Here is a 21,879-nt window from a genome sequence, read left to right on the forward strand (position 1 = left end):
CTTTTGCTTGTGCCTCATGGTATTTCTTAACAAAATAATATAGTAAATTGGGATGTACTTGAGCACCGTTTTAAAATCTATTAAAGCACTAGGAATTAACTGGCAGGTATTTACTGTACATGTAGACTACTTAAATAGCAGATATTAGCATAGTGGAAACTAATTACCTTGTTGGAGTAAGAAAAACATGAAGTCCAAAGTTATAAGCTATCACTTTGTTTTTTAGTGCCTTGTAGTGGGAGGGAAAAGCGTTAGTGTGTTGAAAAGGTACTTAGAGTGACGTGTTAAAATTTATAACTGTAGTAAATTTAAAAACCAACTGTTAAGCTTAACTTACAAATCTTATTTTCAAAACAAATCTACTAATTTTTTGCTTAACTTAAAATACTCACTTTATTTCTTTCTATTACTGTTCAATTAGCTTACAGATTTACCAGAGTAAATTTTCCAAAATTTAATACAATTTAGTTATTTAATTAATGAATATTTTTAGCTATTTCACACTAAAATCTTAAATCTAGTATATCTAATTCTCTTAAGAACATTACTGAACAAGGCAGACCTATAATTCAAATGAAAGAGACTTCAAAAACTCTTAAATGTCTTATCAACCTATAGGTCTATATAATGAATTTAATAAATTTTTTCCTTGGTTTTAAATAATATTTTATACAAAAAATTATGTATATTTTACATTAATACCACAATTTAAATTATCTTAAAATATTTAAAATTTAAAAGCAAGTTTAATACTATAAATCAAGAACATTTTACACAGAAGCATATTGACTTACTGTGTAGAGAAAAATCTTTAAAAGGTATGAGAAACAGAGCACAGCTGGAATTACTGAATTTAAAAACAAACTTCAAAATATACTGTCCAAGGACCAGAAAGTTCCTATGTCCACAGTCACTTCTGCTGCCCCGACTCTGTCTCAACAGCTATGAAATTGATGACTAGACTCCAAAATGCCAAGTTTGTCTGCCACAGCTTCCCTTCCACCCTTCTGTTTCCACAATACTGTTTATCAGGTGGGTATAGTGGCAGAGAGTGTTTCTTGTTTCACTTCTACCTTCCAAATCTCCTGAGATAATATCTAATTGGCAGAAATTATTTCATATACAGAGTCCTAGTTGTCAAGAAACCTGAGTGGTGATTTTTATTTCTTGGCTCTTCATAACAGGAGGCACATGGAAAGGTAGAATGTAGTCTAGTGAACTAAATCAATCATGTCCACCATAGAGGCCCATCAATTTTCTAAAGTTACAAATTCAGATGAGGGATGCTGACTATTGGTCAAGAATTCTGGACCACAACTTTCAGGAAGCTTATCCTCAAATATACTTTTTATTACTTAGATCCATTCTGGTAGTTTGTGTTTAACTGCTGTATCAACTAGGGACCCCAAATTCAAGCCTTTCAGCTAGGGTTTTAAAGTATGTTTTACATTAAAGGAGTTAAAGATCTCAAATTCGGTTTTGTCATAACTTCGTAGTAACTTCTTCTCCAGCTTATTTTCTCCATCTGATTTTACGTTCGAATTCTCACTCCTCACATAGATGGCAAACAATTTTTTTATTGCCTGACACAGAGAACATAATTTCATGAATAGTGGAACCAAATTTCTATTATATTGAAACACTTTACAACATGGTTTAGCTGAATACTATTCCTTCTATTTATTCTGAGTTAGCTATTCTGTTTAGAAAAGTGAGATTTAATCCTTGACAAACATTCAATATCTATTGAGATAATAAACTTCCTGCAAATCCTCTTCATCTGGTTCATAATTGTGATGCAAATGTTATCCTGCCAAGTTGAGATCAAATTTTAAAGTCATGATAGCATCAGATATTGGCTTAAGTGATAATTGTTCTTCTGGCAATTGTGGTCGATCCTCAAATAAAATAACTGATCACTTTCAGTTTTTATAAAAAAATAAGTTATTTATTTCTATATTTACACTTCTACTAAATTCGATGCATTTTCAGGAGAAAACCTTCATCCTATCGGCTACAGCATCCAGAAGTGCTGTTTGCATTGTAGATCTGTGCTTTTCAAACATTCAAAAAACTTACTCCAGTTTTCATTGACATAAACATCTCTTTCTTTCATAGAAAGCTATTTAAAATTTCAAAATAAACTAAATATATGCAAAACTAATGAAAATAATGATAATTTCAGAAGAAAAACATTTTGACCTTAGAAGTTGGCCATCTCTTATTTTCTGTAATATCAATATACTTATTGAATCTTCTTGCTTGCCAGCCATATGCCTTTCTGCCCCAGCAAGTGTGGAAGAGAGAGATCCGATTCAACAGCAAACATGTTATATGCCTTGTTTTCAATCCACTTAATAATATCAAATTTTTATGATGTACTTATTACATACAAGCGTTGTTTTAAATGCTTTGGGTGTGCTAATTAATTAGTTCTAATAGCACTCCTAGGAAGTTGGCACCTTTATCATCCCCTTTTTATAAATGAGGAAACTGAGGTCCTGAGAGGTAAAATCACTGGAATATGGTCACACAGCTAGAAAGTGGTAGAGCTGGGATTCAAATCAAGGCAGTCGACCCCAGACTCCATATGCTCATCCATTAGGGAATGTTGTCTCTGTGTTTTCAACTCCATTCTAGATTCTTTGAATGTATCTTTTAAAGGTGTATACTCCGACCTACAGATATTCTCTGTGCTTAATAGAATAACAAAATAGAAATGCTTAATAGAATGCAAATTGAAGACAAAAATTACATTTAATATTTATTCAATAGATTTTTTCTGAACACCAAATGTGTAAAAATATAAAGTATTATGTCGTTTGGATACATTTAAATTAGTATTACTATGTTGTTACTTATTTTTATTTAAATAATTTTATTAAATGCATCTAAACTTTTCCTTTCAATTTTCTTTTTCCTCCACTAAAGGAAATAAAGGGGAAGTGAACTGATTTTTATTCCTGGCACTATCTTTGGTTATCTAACAATTCATTTTGACTGGGCAAAATCCTGGTATCTAATGACTAGTAGCCAGTAGAGTTGCATGCCATTCTTTTCCAAAGTATATGCATTTACATTTAGGGTTGAGATACCCTGAATTGATCAGGGTAGACAATTGTTACATACTGATTTTTAAAACTTTTCAATAAACTTTTTATTTTATAATATATTTAAATTTACATAGAAGTTGCAAATATAGTACTAAGAGTTCTCATGTACCCGACACATAGCTTTCTCTATTATTAACATCTTACATTAGGTATATTTAAGAAATATACCTAATCTAATTAGGTATATTTCTTAATTACAAGAGTTCTCATGTACCCGACACATAGCTTTCCCTATTATTAACATCTTACATTAGGTATATTTAGGTATATTCACAGTTAAGAAAACGCTATTGATACATCATTAGAAACTGAAGTCCGTACATTATTCAGATTTCATTAGTTTTTATCTAATGTCCTTTATTTAATCCAGGATCTCATTCATGATACCGTATTATATTTAAGTCATCATGTCTCTTTGGGCTCTTCCAGGCTGTGACCGTTCCTCAGACTTTCCTTGTTTGATGACCTTGACAGTTTAGAGGAATACTGGTCAGATATTTTGTAGAATATCTCTCAGTTGGAGTTTTTCTGATGCTTTTCTCATGATTACATTGTGGTTATGGATTTGGAGGAAGAAGGTCAAAGAGGTAAAGTACCATTCTCAGCACATCATGTCAAGAATACATACTATCGACATGACTTATCACTGTTGATATAAATCTTGATCATGGCTGAGGTGGTGTTGATGTGTTTCTTCAATGTAAAGTTACTGTTTTTTCCTTTTTTTCATAGAAAGTGATTATATGCAGCTACGCCTAAGGAGTTGGGAGTTATACTCCATCACTTTGACAGTGGAGTGTATACATAATTTATTTGGAATTCTACAGAAGATACCTGTCTACAATCTATTTATTTATTTATTCTATCATTTGTTTATATCAGTATGGACTCATAGTTGTACTTTTAGTTATAATCCAATACTATTTTATTTATTTTCTTGCTGAAATTGTTCCAGTTTTGGACATTAGGAGCTCCTTTAGTTGGCCCCCAGTGTCCCTTTGACATACTCCTTCATTATGAATATTTTTTAAATCACTTCCATACTTTCTGGTACTACACAATGCTCCTTCAGTATTATTTCATTTATTTCCTGCCCCAGTCCTGGAACCAGTCTCTTCTCCAAGGAGCTCTGGTTCCTTTAATTAGAGAATGCTATTGGAAATCAAGATCTGTTAGGTGTGCTCTTTGCTACTGAAGTGTCATTGTTTTTAAGCCCTCTCAGATGACAGAGCAAGAAAGTATGTGTGCATAGTAACCCATGTATATGTGCATTTATCTATAAATAATTTCATACAAATTTATATTAGTTTCCTAGGGTTTCATTAACAAAGTACAACCAACTACATGACTTGAAACAAAGAAATTCATTGTCTCATCATTCTGGAGGCCAGAAGCTTGAAATAATCAACGTGTCATCAGAACCATGTTCCTTCTGAAGGTCTAGGGAAGAAACTGTTCTATGCCTTTCTTCTAGATTCTCGTAGCTTCAGGTATTCTTTGGTTTGTGGATGGGTTACTTCAATCTTCCATCTTCACAGGGCATTCTCTTTGTGTGTCATCACATCACCTTCCTTCAACTTTTCTCATCTTCTCTCTGTGTTCATGTCCCTTCTTTATAAGGACACCAGTGATATTGGATTAGGACCCACCATGATGGCCTCATTTTAAATCAATTACTTCTATAAAGACCCTATTGCCAAATAAGGTCACATTCTGAGATACTAGGGATTAAAATTTCAACATAGTTTTTGGGGGGAGACAATTTAATTAGTAACAATGTCTATCTGTATTTATATTAAACTAAACCTAAATTTACTCTGACATCTCCAACTCTAATCCTTTTGCTAGTCTATAACCTTTTAATCCAATGAGAAACTTGACTCTCACCATCCATTTATTTAATTCTTCAATTCCAGTATACTGATATGGTGGTTTCAGTATTGCTAATCCTTACACCCATGAAAAACAACTTTATCAACTAGAGTACAATGTTTATGTGCAGTTTGCTTTTGGCTTAATCTTACAAATTCCACTCCATTACAAAATTACTTACATTAGCACATCTCTTCTCATCCTCTTCAGTGAAGTTGTTTCATATGCTTGTAATACTTTTGGATGCTTTTGTCACAGTTTGTGTTTCATATTGGGATCCCCTAACTTCCTAAATGATTTTTTAAATTTTAGAATATTAAGCTTCACTCTTAACTGTTGTAAAGTTCTATGAATTTTGACACATGCATAGTCATTTATTCACCATTATAGTATCATACAGAATAGCTTCACTACCCTAAAAAGTCCCCTTTCCTTATGTTTGTTTCCTAGAACTGCTATAACAAAATACCACAGATTGGATAATTTAAATAACAATTTTATCAGTCTGGAATCTAGAAGTTCACATCAAGCTGTTAGCAAGTCTGGTTCTTCTGAGATGTCTCTACTGGGCTTGCCAATGGCTACCTTCTTCTTGTCCTCATGTAGTCTTTCTTCTGTGCACTAGCACCCTGTTGGCCCTTCCTCTTATAAAGACATTGATCATAGTGGATTACAGACCCATTCCAACAGCTTCATTTTAACTTAATCATCTCTTGAAATACCTTCTCTCCAAATACAGTTATATTCTGAGGTAATGGGGGTTGAAACTTCAAGTATGGATTTTGGAGGATCACAATTCAGCCCAAGCAGCCTTCCAACTATTCAACTCTCCTCCCAGCCCCACCTCAACCCCTGCCAGTGACTGATCTGGTTACCATCCCTTTAGGCTTTTCCAAAATGTCATACAAGTAGAATCTATATTAGAAGGCTTACAGATTGGCATCTTACATTTAGCAATATGAATTAAATTTTCATCAATTTAATTTAACTAACTCAATTAATTTTTCATTGATTTAATTAATTGATTGATTTAATTAATTTTAAGATTCACCCATGTCTTCGCACCGCTTGATAGCTTATTATTTCTCTTACAGAATAGTATTCCATTTATGGCCGTATCATGCTTTGTTAATCCATACACTTCCTGATTTTGGCAATTATGAATAAAGGTACTATAAAATGTGTGTAGGTTTGAGTGTAGACATACAATTTTAAATCATGTTAGTAAATACCTAAGAACATGATTGCTGGATTGTATGTTACAACTATATTTAGAGTGTAACTGCCAAACTATCTTCTAAAGTGGCTGCTCCAATTTGTTCTCTCACCAGCAGTGAACAAGAGTTTCTGTTGCTCTTCATTTTCACCAGTAATTGTTTAAATATCAAGCATTCTAATACATGTGTAATAGTTTCTCATTGTCGTTTTAATTTGCATTTCCTTAAAAACATATGATGTTAAGCACACTGAAGCAACAAAGAGAGTTCCTGTTTCTCCACCAGCAACTGTCAAAGTCAGTTATGGGGGTATTAATAGGTGTGGAGTGGCTTCTCATTGCCCAATGGCAAATGACTGGTATATCTTTGGTGAGGAGTCTTCAAATCTCTAACACTTTTAAAAAATTGGGTTTGTTTTCCTGAGGTTGAGATTTAAGCATCCTTTATATATTTTGGATAAAAGTCTTTTTTTAGACATATGTTTTACAAATCTTTCCTTTCTTATTGGATTTGCTAATATTTTGTTGTAAATTACAATGGCAAATGCATATATAACTTGAGATTCCTGATATTATCTGGACCAAAGAAAGTTTTTAAAGTGCAAATTTTCTAAAGTTGAAAAGATGTTGGCTAGGATCATAACAATTGGGCCACCATCTTATACCATATGTAAGAATAAACTCAAAATGGATTAAAGATTTAAATGGATATTATGCTGTGAAATAAGTCAGACAGAGAAAGACAAATACCATACGATTTCATTTCTATGTAGAATCTAAAGAACAAAATAAATGAACATAAAAAATGGAAACATACTTATAGATACAGAGGACCAACTTGTGATTACCAGATGAGAGAGGAGTTGGAAGGCTGGGTGAAAAAGGTAAAGGGATTAAGAAGTACAAATTGGAAGTTACCAAATAGTCATGGAGATATGAAGTATAGCATAGGGAATATAGTCAATAATATTTTAATAAGTATGTATAGTGCCAAATGGATACTAGATTAATCGGGGAATCATTTTATAAATTATGTAAATGTCTAACCACTCTACTGTACACATGAGGATAATTTAAAATAATATCGAATGTCAACTTTAATCAAAAAATTAAAATTAAAATATTTAAAAAAGAAAACTATAGATAATTTGACTCCATTTTATATCACCAACTGGCAAAACATGTAGATCTGATATCATCCTCTTTTAATAGAATGAGGTTGGTATAATTTTTTTCATTTTTCAGTTAGGAAGTTGACCATTCATAGTTTAAGAAGGATGCAGGTAAATTGCTTAGGATTACACAACTAGGAAGTGGTCAAACTCTATTTTAAGTCCAGTTTTTTATGCCTTAAAAGTCCATGTTTTTCCCACCACAACAGACAGTCTTGCTCAGTAGGAGAGATGGAAAATTGATACATTAAAAGCCATAAAGCAAATCAGAAGTAAAGTTTCAAAATGCAATACATATATTTTGATATCTGCACTAAAACCATAAGTCTAAGATATATAGTCAAGATTATATATATGTATGTATGCATGTGTGTATGTGTATATAGATATTTTTTAATATTCAACATATGTAATATGTATATATTATATATTTTATATGCTGAGTATTGGAAAAATGTATACACACATACATCTATATTACATTAGTATATAATTTTATGTAATTTGTAATAGATATAAATATTAAAAATAAACTTCCTAAACCCTATTCTAGTGAAGAAGATTGAGACTGGCACATGCTCATTTACCATGAGAAACTGATATAGCATCTATACAACTCAATATGTTTTTTTTAAAACTATGAAAAAGCATTTTGTTTTCATGAACCTCAAACTCATTTTCTCTGACACAGTGTTCTCTTATTCGGCAGTGTCTTTTGTGAAAATTATCAGTGCAACATTATTAATCATTTTGCAGCTGGCACAAGAAAGAGCTTTTAGGAAACTTGGGTTGATGTACAATTCAGAAATAATCATTTGCTCACTGTGCTGCATGAGATGTCTGACACTTCATTCAATGAACCAAGACACATCCTCATTTTTTGCCTTTGTGATTTATGAAATTAGAATGTGCAGTGTATGCTTATTTAATAGGCCTCATCATATTTATAATTTAGTGCTATGAGAACAATATGTGGCATTCTTTTGATGAAAAGGAAGAGAGAAAATAAAGGAAAATTTATCTTTTAATTCTCTTGAAATGGTTCATTTTTTATCAATTGATAATACAAAATAGCAGTGAAATATTCAACTGAGTTTTATAGAAGGAACTGTACACTTTATAAATATCCCTATAAACTAAAAACTTTCAGAATGTGTAAGATGTTGCTTGTAAATTTATGAATATGGAATTGCAAAATTAAATGTTATTTTAATGTCATTAGGTACTATGTTTATTGTGCCATCAAAGCTTATAAACTAACAGGAAATTTAATATAACAATAAGACTGTTTATCCATAACTTGGAAAAAGACACACTTTTTAAGAATTAGTTCAATCACAAATGTTTGTATTTAGAAAAAATGAGTTTATGTGAGAAAAAATCTTGGCAAATTCTAGATGGTATTCAGTTAAGTAGAAGATGAGATTATTTATAATCTCATATTAATTGCCCAAAATAAGTTTGTTCTGCTGACCAAAAGAAAATTATTGATTCAGTTCAGTTTTTTAAATGTTGAACTTTAAAATATCAAAAAGTGTTCTGGTCTATGTAATGCCACATAAACTCAGAAATTGTCTTTTTTCCAGCTGAATTATTTTTTCCGCTGAGTCGTCTCACATGTGTAAAGTGCTTTAATAAGCAAGACAAGGTTCTGCCATTTCAATCCTTCTCCTAGCAAATGGCCTAAATCTTGAAGGATTACTTTATGTGTTCAGAAAATCTAGAAGCTGCACCTGTTGGTGCCAGAGCAAGGAGAGCTAAAGTCAGAGTGGTAAGGAATCACTCAGTCTCAGTGGCATCACGTTGGTCTGTGGTTTGTCACAGCCTAAATCCACAAGGTCATTTAAGTACGTAAGTTTTTTGAAAGAAGTGGAGTCCAACTGTCTAGGCTGAAATTCTGAGCTCCACCATTTACCAGCTGGCTGATGTGGAGCAAACTACTTAGTATCACTGTACCTTACTTTCTTTATATCTGAGTGGGAGTAGAAGTAGTACCTATCCTGTACAGTTGTTATGAGGTTTTAATGACATAGACCATGTTTAGCAACCAACTGGCATTTGATAAATATGATGTAGTAGGAATAGCCCTACAAGCATCCTATTATAAGGCATACATTCATAATTTTTGTTGTTCACATTCTTTCCACATTTCCTTTGCTTCAAAAAGTGAAAGATGATAGTTTGCTTTGTGTGATATAAATTTGAAAATATGCTGTGCCATTTTTCTAAGTAGAAAAATATAAAATTCCGATTGACCAATAAATCTTTATAACAAAATGAAATTTTAATTTTTATCCCACACATTCCTTAATTATCTTCTAAGCTTGAAAAACACTGGAAAAGAGAGAGCTCCTGAGTGATGAGAAAATTGTGAACTCATTAGATTTCATTTGCACTGTAGAAAGAAATTTTAAATTCATATTTAATTGTATTTTATCTTGTTTTGGAAGATGCATCATCAGAATTTAACATCAAATTCCATTGTAAAACAAGAGGAGCTGTAAGAACTCTGTTCTCTGGCCATCCCCTACAGAGCCTGTGTCTACCTTAGTGAGAGAAAAGAAACCAGCAAAAACCATAAGGATGATTTACACTCAAAATCTTTGTGAGACTTGAGAGGTCAAAGAAGCTCCTTCGAAGATCATCCTGACAGCGTATGTATGTCTGTGGCAGGGTGGCCAATGGATCCAATTTAATTTTAATTATTCTTTTAAAATTTGGCACATAGAGATGGATATTTTCAGGGAAAGAATTCAGCAACTTTGCATAAAAACTTGGATTGTTCTTGAGAGGCAAAGGATAGAAATCTTAAACTCTCCTGAGATTCAAAGTTACTGAAACCTGTTGAAAGGGCAGAGTAGCATTGTCCAAGGTTTGGAAACAAAAAAGCCCTTGATACTCGCATCACTATGTATTAGAAAATGAGTGAGATCAGTGGTCTGATCTGTGCATGTGACCAGTGGTCCTGGAGTAAGTGTGTGTCTGACAACACCAATGCAAGCTAAAACATGAGCAAATCTAAAGAGTTATAAATTTGAGAACCCAAAACTGAGCATCATCATACAGAGGAGGGGAGCCATGCAGGAACCATCCTCCTCAAAACTTGAGGAATGACAGCATTCAAGACAGGCGGCTGCTGATCTAAAACTTAGGTAGAAGTTTCAATGTTAACCATGTACTTTGTAGGTCTGGAGGAGTGTGCCAGCCTTGGTGATGAGATGAGGGTTGTTTGCATGTCCTGGATGATATACAGGAGTCTTGTGTCTACAAAAATCAGGTTAGAAGCAAACTAAACTTATGGTGTTTAGTTGTAGTATCTGCAAGCTTTAAGGAGTTACTACCACCCTGTAAGACAGTAACAAGTAGGTCTGATTAAATGGAAATAAAAAAGCACTCTAGGGATTCTGAGGATTATCGTGGGATTGTGGTGACTCTGTGGGAATAGCATTTAAACATAAAATATAATGGAATAGTAGTTTAATCACACACTGGCAAGGAGGGAGGGATTTTTTCTATTTCAGCCAAGCAGCCTCAATCTTTAAAGGCCTTTATGTGATATGTCACGGTAAAGTCATCAACAGGGAGTTTATTTGTTTTCTATTGCTGCTGTAACCAACTACCACAATGTTATCAGCTTAAAACAATGCAAATGTATTATTACCTTTTTAATATTTGTAAACAATCAGTTTATAAATATTAAAAACAGTCATTTGGGTAAATCTAAATTGTTATTTTAAATACCATTTTTAAAACTAAATATTGATGAATATTTTTTAAAAAATAATAAAGCTTCAAGCAGAGGCATTTGGCTCAGATATCCATGGATTCAAATGCAAGCTATGCTATATAAATATTGAAAATCATATCTTACATGCTTAAATCATTGTTTTATTATTGATGATGTAATTAGAGAAATTGTAAAAGCATGTTTTTACAAATCTTACTATAAACATTAAGACAGTTAAATTTAGATTTGTTAACTTTGTAAGATGTTGCTCAAGAGGTTAGAAAAAAATGAAGTTATAAAAATAGAAAAATGCATAGAAACAGAAAATTAAAAACTACTTCTTCCAAAAGAGATAACATGAAAAAATGACAGAAGTAAGGTAAACCATGCAAATTTTGTCAACAAATATAATTAGATTTAAGAGATACACAAAATTATTTAAGAGATACACCTAAAACTACATTAATCTAAATTATTGAAAATAAATTGGTAGGCAGCAGTTCTCAAAAGAAAAAAAAAGCAAGCTCCAGTTGTAACTTTAATTTTAGACAGATGAGAATTGAAGAAAAAATTAATTAAATGGGCTAAAACCTGTCATATTTAAATAAAAATACAATATTCGTGTATTCTTTTGGGTGATACTTAATAAAGTATCAAAACATATACTTCAAAACTAATGACTGGAAAAAGAAAAAGAAATGCAAATGAGCTAGGATAATTGCCTTTGCCTTTGACAGGTTCAGTAGAAAAATATAGAAAATTAAAACACCATAATTAATGAAAATGAAGTTTTGGTTTATATATGAAACTTTTTAACCCCTCAAAATTACCAAAACATATTTTCCAATTTCTAGGAAATCTTTAGCTCTCACTATTAGGCTACACAGTAAATTGAAAACATTCCAAATGGTAGGAATTACTCAGGATGACTTTTTCTGAACAAAATGCTATAAAATCTGAAATTTATAATTAAAGCTTAAAAGTAAACAAACACCCAAACATTTGTTATTTGATACAACAACAAATCTCTTTGGCAACAAGAGGATCAAAGAAGGTCACTATTAGACAAAGCACTGAGGAATGCTTAAATTGGTGAAATAATCGAATTCATAGTCAAACGTTTATATTATAAACACCAATTTAAAATAAAAATTAATTTGTACCCAAATAAAGAAAATTATACTTTTATAATCATATTTACACATAGTTTCTTCAAATAGTTTTCTAGATATGGAATTATTGGATTAAATGTCATGCATTTTTATATGCATTTAATTTGTATTAAAACCTTGTTTTCAAAAAAATAAAAAAATAGTAAAACCTTATTTTCTAGGAAAGTTGAAAAAGTAAAAATAACAGTTGCCTCTGTCAGAATATAATAAAAATGTGTACAAACTGAAACTCTACTTTTCTAACAAATAATACCAACTCTATTCTTGAACTTGATTATGTAACAGAGGGAGCAACTTAACCAAGCTGTAGTAAACTAGTCAGATAATTTTAAAGTCAAAGTCAGAGTCTTTATTATCAAACATCCAAACCTAGCTGGCATAGTTCTGTGGGCTTCAGCTACTTGTGTCCTTCCCTGACTGGTCTATGGTGCTAGTGTACCCAATAGTTAATTTTGACATTTGGCCTACTTGGGGACCCAGCTAGGCACCTGACCTACTGTTTGTCATGAGACATCCTAGAGAAGCAATCTTTGAAGTGTGACCCCAAAAGTCCTACTGATACACCCTTTATTCTCTACCAAGTTGTTCTTGAAGGTGGAGAGCCAGCCCCTTCCTTCCCTTGCCCCTTCCCTCTACCTTCCCTACTCTCAGAAGAAAACACATGTATCTTTCAACTTTTGTGGTGATCTTTCAGCATTCTGTCCCTCTCTCTTAATTGTACCTCTATAGATATGTTAAGTATTAGATGTGTGTATGTGTGTGTGTTTGAGCATGTGCGCACACATGCCTGTTTTTGTATTAATACATACTGGTACTTGCTCATTTGGGTTTATTTTTCTTTTGCATAAGTTGACTGAGCACCAGTATTCATGAGAGCTTCAGATGAAACGGGCTCATCAGGCTCATGTCCCAAATTTCAAGGGAAATTCTTCTGGGAATGGAGAGGAACAGGGTGAGATTGGTGTGGAGGCACAAATCACATTCTCTATATACCGATATAAATTGCACCTCCCCCACCCCCAAGGCTCGCCTCTTTGTCCTTCAGTTTTATTTATGTACTCGCTTCTGGTAGCTTGGGGAGGACAAAACCAGCTCTTTGGTTTTCTTCATTGTTTTAGTTTTATATCTTGCAAGATATTGTAGAGGTTAGCCATTTGTAATTTGGGAATTATCTTCCACAGTTAAAGATGGGGATGTTTCCATGGGAAGATATGATCGCTTAGAACTGGTAGCTGACATCTTGAGATACTATAATTGAGTAACTTCATATGTCACTCCATTAGAATTCTGACAATTGACTGTTTGATACTGATGAAATAATTGATGTGGAGAAAAATGGAATGGAATATGCATTGATGTATCTCTGAATTAAGTATATGCTAATGAAGCATTGCAAACCAATGCTGAAGGGACACTGTTATTGCATAAGTGATATGGTGAAAAGTTCTTTCCAGACAGATTAAAGGAGAGAAATGTATGAAGGAAAAGAACTTTAAATGTAGACATATTCTAATAAATAATATTTATCTATAAAAATGAAATATCTTTATTTTCTGAAGTTTAGGTAAATGAACCTCAGAAAATTTATCAAGAAAGATTACTTGGTAAACTACTCTTGGAGAAAGAACTTCAGCAAAAAAGAGAAATGATTCTAGGAGGAAGCGACATGGTGGCCCATGTGTTATTATTGCCTTAATAAGCAATGATAATAAACGATCAGACAAAAACAAACAAAATTTTTCACAGTCCAGAAGTCTAGTACGATTTGGGATATAAGAGACGTTGGAGATCTGAAAGGGCTGATAATAGTTTAAAGAAAATACATCGATATTAATAAACTTAGGAAATTAATAGTTTAAAATAAATGCAAATTTGTGCTTTAATTAGACATAATCACACAAAAACAAAAATAGTATGTTATCTGTTTTAATAGAATTTGAGATGTTTTTAATCGTAAAATATATTATTTCATTTACCTTTATGAAAGAAAAAATGCTGCCAACAATGAAAAAGGGCTGCCAATCAAGATGCAATGCTTTCTTATCAGTTAGAATTCTTGTTCACAGTGAAAGAAGTCTTTTAGACATTATCGTTCTTATAAAAATATAAAAAGAAAAATCAAAATAAAACCAATTAACGTATTCATAGAGCTTTCTCACACCGTCCAACTCTTGTAAATACCTTTTTAGCTTGACGTTATTGATATTTGTGTCTTTCCGCACAAAATAATCCTCTGTACTATAAAGAGTGGTAATGCAATATTTTTAAAAAATTTATAGAAGTGAAATTACTATGCATTGCAGGTAGAGCAGGCCTACTGCAGACTTCCACTGAGTAATATTGCTAAGTATGTCCAATTTACCCACTCTATTTATCTCTTTTCCCATATCATTTGGTTCCTAGAGGTCAAAAATATTCTATTCTCCACTATTTACTCTAGGATTTTCTTTCAAACTGCTGATGCTCATTCTTCTGGTTACAGTGCTGACACTTTTGATATTCCTATATGCTCAGGGAGTGACAACTATGTCCCAACTGCTGCCTGGCCTATACATTACATAGAGACTACAGACTAAGAGAGACAAAAGTTTCGCTACCCCAAAATATGCCTTTTGGAATATTGATTTTATGCTGGTTATTAACGTGCAGAAAGAAACTTTGACCTTCTCCTTTTACCTGCCTAATGGAATTCAGATTTAAAAAACCTGTTCAAAGGAAAGAAGTATCACCTTAGCATCATAATATGAGCTAAATGTGGCAGACCAGGAGAAATCAAGCAAAGCCTGTTTGTTGGGTTTCCCTCTCTGTCCCCTTGTTTCCAAGTGGCCCAGCAAAAATTTGTTTAGCACGTGCTTGCTTTTTCTCATCTACCTTGGAATTGCCTACTTTTCCTTTAAAACCCCAGACCCTTGCACTTCTTCTTCTTAAGTCCAGATAACATACAAATCTCAAAGGCCCAATGCTTCCTTGGGTCTTATATTTTTATGGCACCCTTACATGTTATAAAGTTTGGACATTTTCTCCTGTTAATCTGTCTCATGTTAATTTGATTATTAGCCCAGCCAGAAGAACTTAGAAAGGTGAGAGGGAAGAATTTTTGGTTTCCACAAGATCCATCCCCATTTTCAAGATACTGTATTATAAAATATATCCATTTTAGAAATCATGAAATATAACTTTCAACTGACTAAAAAAAATCAACTTTCCTAATATAAAGGAAAGGAGAAATAAAAATAAAAATATGGTAATGAGATGGGACATCACTTGTAAAATTTTTAATCTTTTAGCAGGAAATGAAATGAGACATCTCTTGCAGAGTTAATCTTTTTAGTAAACCTAGTTAAGTTTCCTTCTCTCCTTTCTTTAGGAAAAAATCCCTCTCCCTCAAATCTTGACAACTGCCCTGGTGACTCAGATCCTCTGGCTATTGTTAAGAGTCATCACATCAGCCCATTGTTAAGCAGAAATGATGTTAAGCCAGGCAGGGCCCTTAGAGTCTGGGGTGAAGGTGGTGGTGGTGGGGGGAGGGGGTACTTTAAGCCAAAAGTCTTTCTTTTTACTCCTTCAGAAACGTATTAACCAAGCCTGTTTCCCTTTACTCACTTAATAGGCAAATCAATAATAGAAATTAATAGATGTATGATTTAAATAACGAGTTTGTATTTTCTTTTCCTTGTCTAGGGAATGAGGTGGCACTTCAGCAGGAATTCCAAGACCCCACCCTGACTGAGGCAGAAAGGGAAAGAGCTCTAATGAAACCCCTGTAGGCAGGGACTATGGCCATCCTCAGCAGGAAGCAGATAAGGAAGAAGAGACCTCCCGTCCCTCAACGTCCCTCAACATCCGTGCTAATAATAAGTGGGTTCATGGCTCTTAGAAAAGAGGTAGGCAGGAAAGTTAATTAGAGGGTTTCAGATCTGCCTGCAAAGACACTATCTTAGAAGGGGTCTGCTCTAATCCACCCACAATTAAGCAAGCCAGAAGGCATTTTTTAATTTACACAAAGAAACCAGTAGGCAGAGATTTAGGTACCAGTTTAAGCCAGTCACTCGCACCTGTGCAATGAAGATCCCAATGACCTTCAATTCACCTGAATTATACCATCATTATAATATGATGCATATGCCCAGAAGTTCATTAATATCATTATAATAGACTGAATTCTGGGAACAAACATGCGCAGAAAGCAAAATGATGAATCACTGAGTCCTGTTAATCTTAGTTGTCAGTCAAGGAAGCCCATTCCCCTAAGAAAAGTAACCACCCACAGCAAAAAGGGATAAAAACCCTGAAGTCTTTGTTACCAGACCTTTTGAGCCACACTTCTCTTGCTCAGGCCCGCTTCCATCTCTGGAAATGTACTTTCCTTTCTAATAAAACTTTTCTTTTCTGCTACATTTCTGTGTCTTGCTCAATTCTTTGTTCGAGACATCAAGAACCTGGACATTGCGCCAGGAGAGGACCCCACTCTCCGGTAACAGTAATGTAGAACACTAAACATTACACAGAATAACATTCCTTATAAGAGTACTTTCAATGAATGTGGATTCAACTAAATCTAAAGATAGAAATGGAGATTGGATTTAAAGTAAGATTTAGTAGTATGTTGTTGTATTAATCAAAGTCCCTTCAAAAAATGTATAAATATTTGTAGGGGACTTAATATAGGAAACTGGTTATATATATGCTGAATGGGCAAAATGCAGAAGATGATCAGCAGAAGCAAAAAAAGAATAAGGGGTAATACCTAAAGATCAGAAGTTTGCTGATACTTCTGCACTGGACCCCAAGAGTTTATGCCTGCTGATGAACTGCCAATGCTGTCACGTCCTCTTCCAGATTCAAAGTGCTGCCCCTTGGCTTGGGCTGGAACCATGGCCTACTTTGGCTTCTACCAATGCTGTCATGTATGGCTCTGCTATCGCTACTATTGCTCTGTCATTACTTCTGCAGATGCCTCATTTGAAGACTGCCAGAAACAGGAAGCAGAGTGTGAAATATTCCCTCCTCCACTTTACAAATTCCTATCAGGATTCCCATTAGCAGAATTTGACAGGAAACCAGTTGGCAAGAAATCTTGAGAAATGTCATTTGCAGACTTTCAGTTCCTTCCAACAAAGCAGAATACAGAAAGAGCTTTAAATGTGCAAATAACTGACATGTTATCTACAAGACCTGCATTTAAAATAAAAGGATATGGAACTATTTATTTATTCATTCATTCAACAAATATTTATGGAATATCTTCTAACTGTCAGTTCCTCTTCCAATACAATAGGGAGAAAAACAGACAAAATACACGCTCAGCATATTTTTGAACTTTTAACTCAGGAAAGACAGACTACAAACAAGACGAATAGTTAAATCTTGTAGTATATTGGTATATAAAATGTAAAGCAGGGATAGGGGAATAGGAGATTGCAATTTGTTAAAACAAGGGCCTGGAAAGACCTTGTTGAAAAGATGACATTTACACAAAAATTTAAAGGAGAAGAAGAAAGAAGTCTGATGAAATGTAAAATATATTAATAATACCTCATGCAAAGATTGAGGTGAATGTGTAATAAAAATAAAGACGGGTGTTATTTATTGATAAAAGGACTCTTAGATCATGAAGATATAGTCATCATGTACATAATTTGCAGAATATCAATGCAGCCTAAATATATATAGCAACAAATGCTTAGAATAAAGAGAAATAGGTATATCAAAAATGATGATTTAAATTGAGAGATCTAGCAGACAAAAGCTCTTACTGTAGTTTTGTGTAACACAATAAGAAAATATTAGCTCTATGTTAAAACGTATATCCAACAGAAAACATAGATTCTTTTCATTCATTTATGGGAGACTCCATGTACAAGGCTGCAACAAATGATGGGTCTTTTAATACCAGCCAGGAAATTTGATTTGCATCTTTTAGAATTTGGGGGACATAGGACTAATATTTCACTTTATCTTGAAAAACATTTTAAAGATGAGAGATTTATGAGGACAGATGTGTGGTGGCAGAGCCTATATTACATAACAGTCTTTGTAGAGTTTGAGAGGGCACTGGGGTAAATATGTGTTTCCTATAGGTTTCCTTCCTCCAAAAGGAAAACTTGAAGGGGTGAGGGAACCCCGATGATGGAGTTTGTGTGGGATGCACACCAGAGGCCAATAGCTGAGTAAAGAGTCATAACTTGCTGACCAGACAGAATGACCCATATTAGGAAACTGTAGGTGAAGGTGCTTCAGAAATAGGTCTTTAGAGATGCATTCTGAATGAACCATCTAAACAAGTGCTCTCCAAAATGGTCAACATCAATTATTAGTCACACTCAAAGGCCATCAGTAACAGCCTACAACGGTACTGGACAAGGGAGGTCTTTTTGCTTTTACCTTCCTGTAATTCCTTCCCTTCCTCTCTGGTGGGGTCAGAGTCAGCAAAGTGATTGCAGGAAGGAAAAATAAAAGATGCAAGACCCTTGCTGTAAAGTATATTACAAAACAGAAGTAACACTTGATTCTCAATGAAAATAAACATAAGCAGAATTCATAGAAAAAACTCAGTCAATAAATAAATGTAAGGAGAATTTCAATTATTTTAATTATAAATGTAAGTATAATTTGAAACATCAGTTTGACTATAAAAAAGACAAAGAAATAAAAGAAATGTCAATAATATTCAATGCAACTGAGGGAGTATTTCATTTTTTTCTTAAAATGATGCAATTGTTTTGACCTTTCTTGAATGAAGTCATCTATTCATTTATCTGTTTGTCTCTTTCTCTCTCTCTAACACATATAGTACATCTATTTACTTTAAATTTATTAGAAGAAAATACTTGTTTTTTAAACAAATTCACAATAAAATATAAATCATAAAGAAAAAATAGATGAATTTAACTATATCAAAATCGATAATTCAAGACCATCAGCAAAATTAAAAGACAAGTGGTAGATTTATAGAAGTTATTTGCAACTTTGATAACAAGTTATAAATATCCAAGGTATATAAAGAACTTCTATAAAATAATATGAGAAAAGCAAACCAAATCCATAGAGAATAAGTCAAGGCTTTGAATGACTAATGAATATAGGTAAAATAGCTCTAGGTTTATTAATAATAACAGCTTACAAAATAAATTACCATGAAATACCTTTCTGTTGCATCAGTGTTGGTAAGGAGAAGGAAAAAATGAGACTGTCATTCACTGATGACCAGAGTATTAATAAAACCAAAGCTTTAAGACTGCTTTGGTAGTATCTACCAAATTTAAATGTCTATAAGCTAGTATCAAAAATTCCATTTTCAGGTATATTTTATCATGAAAAAAGGCCAAAGATTTAGAATTGTACTTGAAAAAAAAACTGCTATTTTGAAGAACTTGAAAATAAGAAAAAGAATGCTTAGTAGCTTGGGCTGGGGATGACATGACTAATTTTCTTAAACATCAAAATTAAAGTCTTTTAAAAAGATACCTGAGTAAATTAAAGATCTGTACTTTCCTATCCCCGACATACACACACATAGATTCAAGAATGTGTATACTGAAAACAAACAAACTTTCAAGGAGAAAACCGATTACATATTTGAGAAAAGGTCAACTGTATATAATTTTAAACAAGGTGACTCAATATTTATTCAGGAAGGACAAATATTGTTGAAGTGTGATACTGAGGAACTGTAAAGTAGTTAGGGGTGGTTGTGTAAGAGAGTAAAACAATGTTAGCTAAATGTTTAACTGAGTAACTGACATGAACTTTTGGTTATTGGGACTGATTTTGTTATCACATCATTGTATTATATAGAGGAAGACATGAGCAATAGTTGTTTCCAGTGCAGCATTATTTGTAATAGTAATAAAAAAGTAAACAACCCCAAATATCCATCAGTAGATAAATAAATACATTTTGAAAGATTTATACAAAAGAATATTATACAGCATGTAGAATAACCTAGAGTTAGAAAATAAAAACTCAAAAGCCCAAGCTTATGCGCTGAATGGAAGCTATTTTTATTTCAAGGAAGGACCCAATCCAACACAGCATCTGAACTCTAAGGGATGGGTTTAAGCCAGGATAAATATGGTAGTTCTTTTAAAGCTGAAAAATCTCAAATCATCCCTATAACATATTAGGAAAGCGAAGTCTCAGAACGCAGCCAATCAGTGGCGGTATCTGCAATGGCTGGGGAAGCCTTCACTTTGTCCTTTGCCTTGATGTTTGGCTGTCTGGCTATCTTTTTGTGCAGGTGAGTTTCTTGGTTTGTAGTTATGACACTCAATTATCTTTTAATAAAGTCAGGTCTGCCCCACTGTCAGCAAGCTAGTCAACCAGGTCAGGCTAAGTATCAATACAGTCAGATCTCAAAAAGACAGTATTGAATTGCCGAAAGTGTATTGCAGAAACATTAAGCAGTGGGAGCTATTTATGTAAATTATGTAAATTAAACAACACATGTAAAAATGCAGCATAGTGTGTTATTTTGAGCATATTTAAGAAGAATACTCTTGGAATGATTATTAGCTACTTTTAGATTGTGTTTGCTTAACCCTCCTAGACACTGAAGTCAGAAAAGAAAAATCTAAGCACATTTGACTAACTGGATTTATTTACCATACCATCAAAACAAAAATAAATGAGTAGCAGCTTCTCTGTTGCAGCAATTAAGAGCTAGAACCACCAGGCATAAGCTCCTTGGGAGACTTGTGGAATCAGGGGTTTTAATTTTAGTCTAATACAATTCTGTAGTTACATGCCCTACCCATAGCTCGTGAATTGACAATATAGAAATGATGGTCCCTGTTCTCCTTTCAGTATTTTCACATTCTACTTTCACTGCTGAAAATAAAGACATGAAACTCTATGTTAGAGCCAGATAGGCTTCTTTGGAGGGCCATTGCCTTTCAGGGATTTCTGGGGCGAGCTCTAGGCGTCCATATTTCCTTTTAATCCAGTGGAAATAATTCAATGACCAAGAAAATCATTCAAATATTTACAGGAGCTACCTGCCCTGCCATTGCCTACACTCTCATCATTATTAAAGAAAGGCAGGGACCTTATCATCAAAGGCAAGCACTTTCAAAGGACAAACAACACCATCATATATCTTTAATGCAAAACCAAATCTTCATATTTCTACCTAGGTGTTGGTGTTGATGGGAAAATAAAATGTTTTTCTAACCCAAGAAACAAAAAAATGTTGAAATTCATTATTCGATGTAAAGAAAAATTTCCACTTCAGGAAAAATGACCTTGAGGTTAACCAAGCTTCACATTAAGTCTGTCTCCGATTGTTCTCACTAATTAGTCTTGTCCAACTAGCAAGCCACTGGAGCAAGGTCCTCAGAATGGCTGCTGCAGCTGCTGGCACCTCTCTGGGTGCTCACATCCCACGGCAGTTATTTTCCCTTCCCTTGCCCCAAGGCTGTAAACCACTGGTGCAGCAATTCAACTGCAGAAAATGTGCCCCTTTGCTCTTTTGAATGAATTTTCTCTTTGCCATCTAATAATGTAGGCTGTATTTTCCTGTTATTTACTTTGTTTTTAGGTTCAGTCAGGATTGCCAAACATTTTTATATGCACAGCCAGACCTCATATGTTCTGTGACAAGTTCCTC

The 21,879-nt window shown here is 33.6% G+C and overlaps 1 long non-coding RNA gene across 1 annotated transcript in view; it reads left to right on the forward strand.

Annotated features, from left to right (window-relative positions):
• Nucleotides 1-16,605, forward strand: part of LOC120594807 (uncharacterized) — a 92,672-nt gene extending 76,067 nt beyond the window's left edge. The window contains exons 4-5 of the long non-coding RNA XR_005650698.1: nucleotides 9,824-10,027; nucleotides 15,954-16,605. This is a non-coding gene — a long non-coding RNA (uncharacterized LOC120594807). The remainder of the gene's footprint in view (nucleotides 1-9,823; nucleotides 10,028-15,953) is intronic.
• Nucleotides 16,606-21,879: the final 5,274 nt, after the last annotated feature.

Source organism: Pteropus medius, unplaced genomic scaffold, assembly GCF_902729225.1.
Source record: "Pteropus medius unplaced genomic scaffold, Ma_sr-lr_union100, whole genome shotgun sequence".
NCBI lineage: Eukaryota > Metazoa > Chordata > Mammalia > Chiroptera > Pteropodidae > Pteropus > Pteropus medius.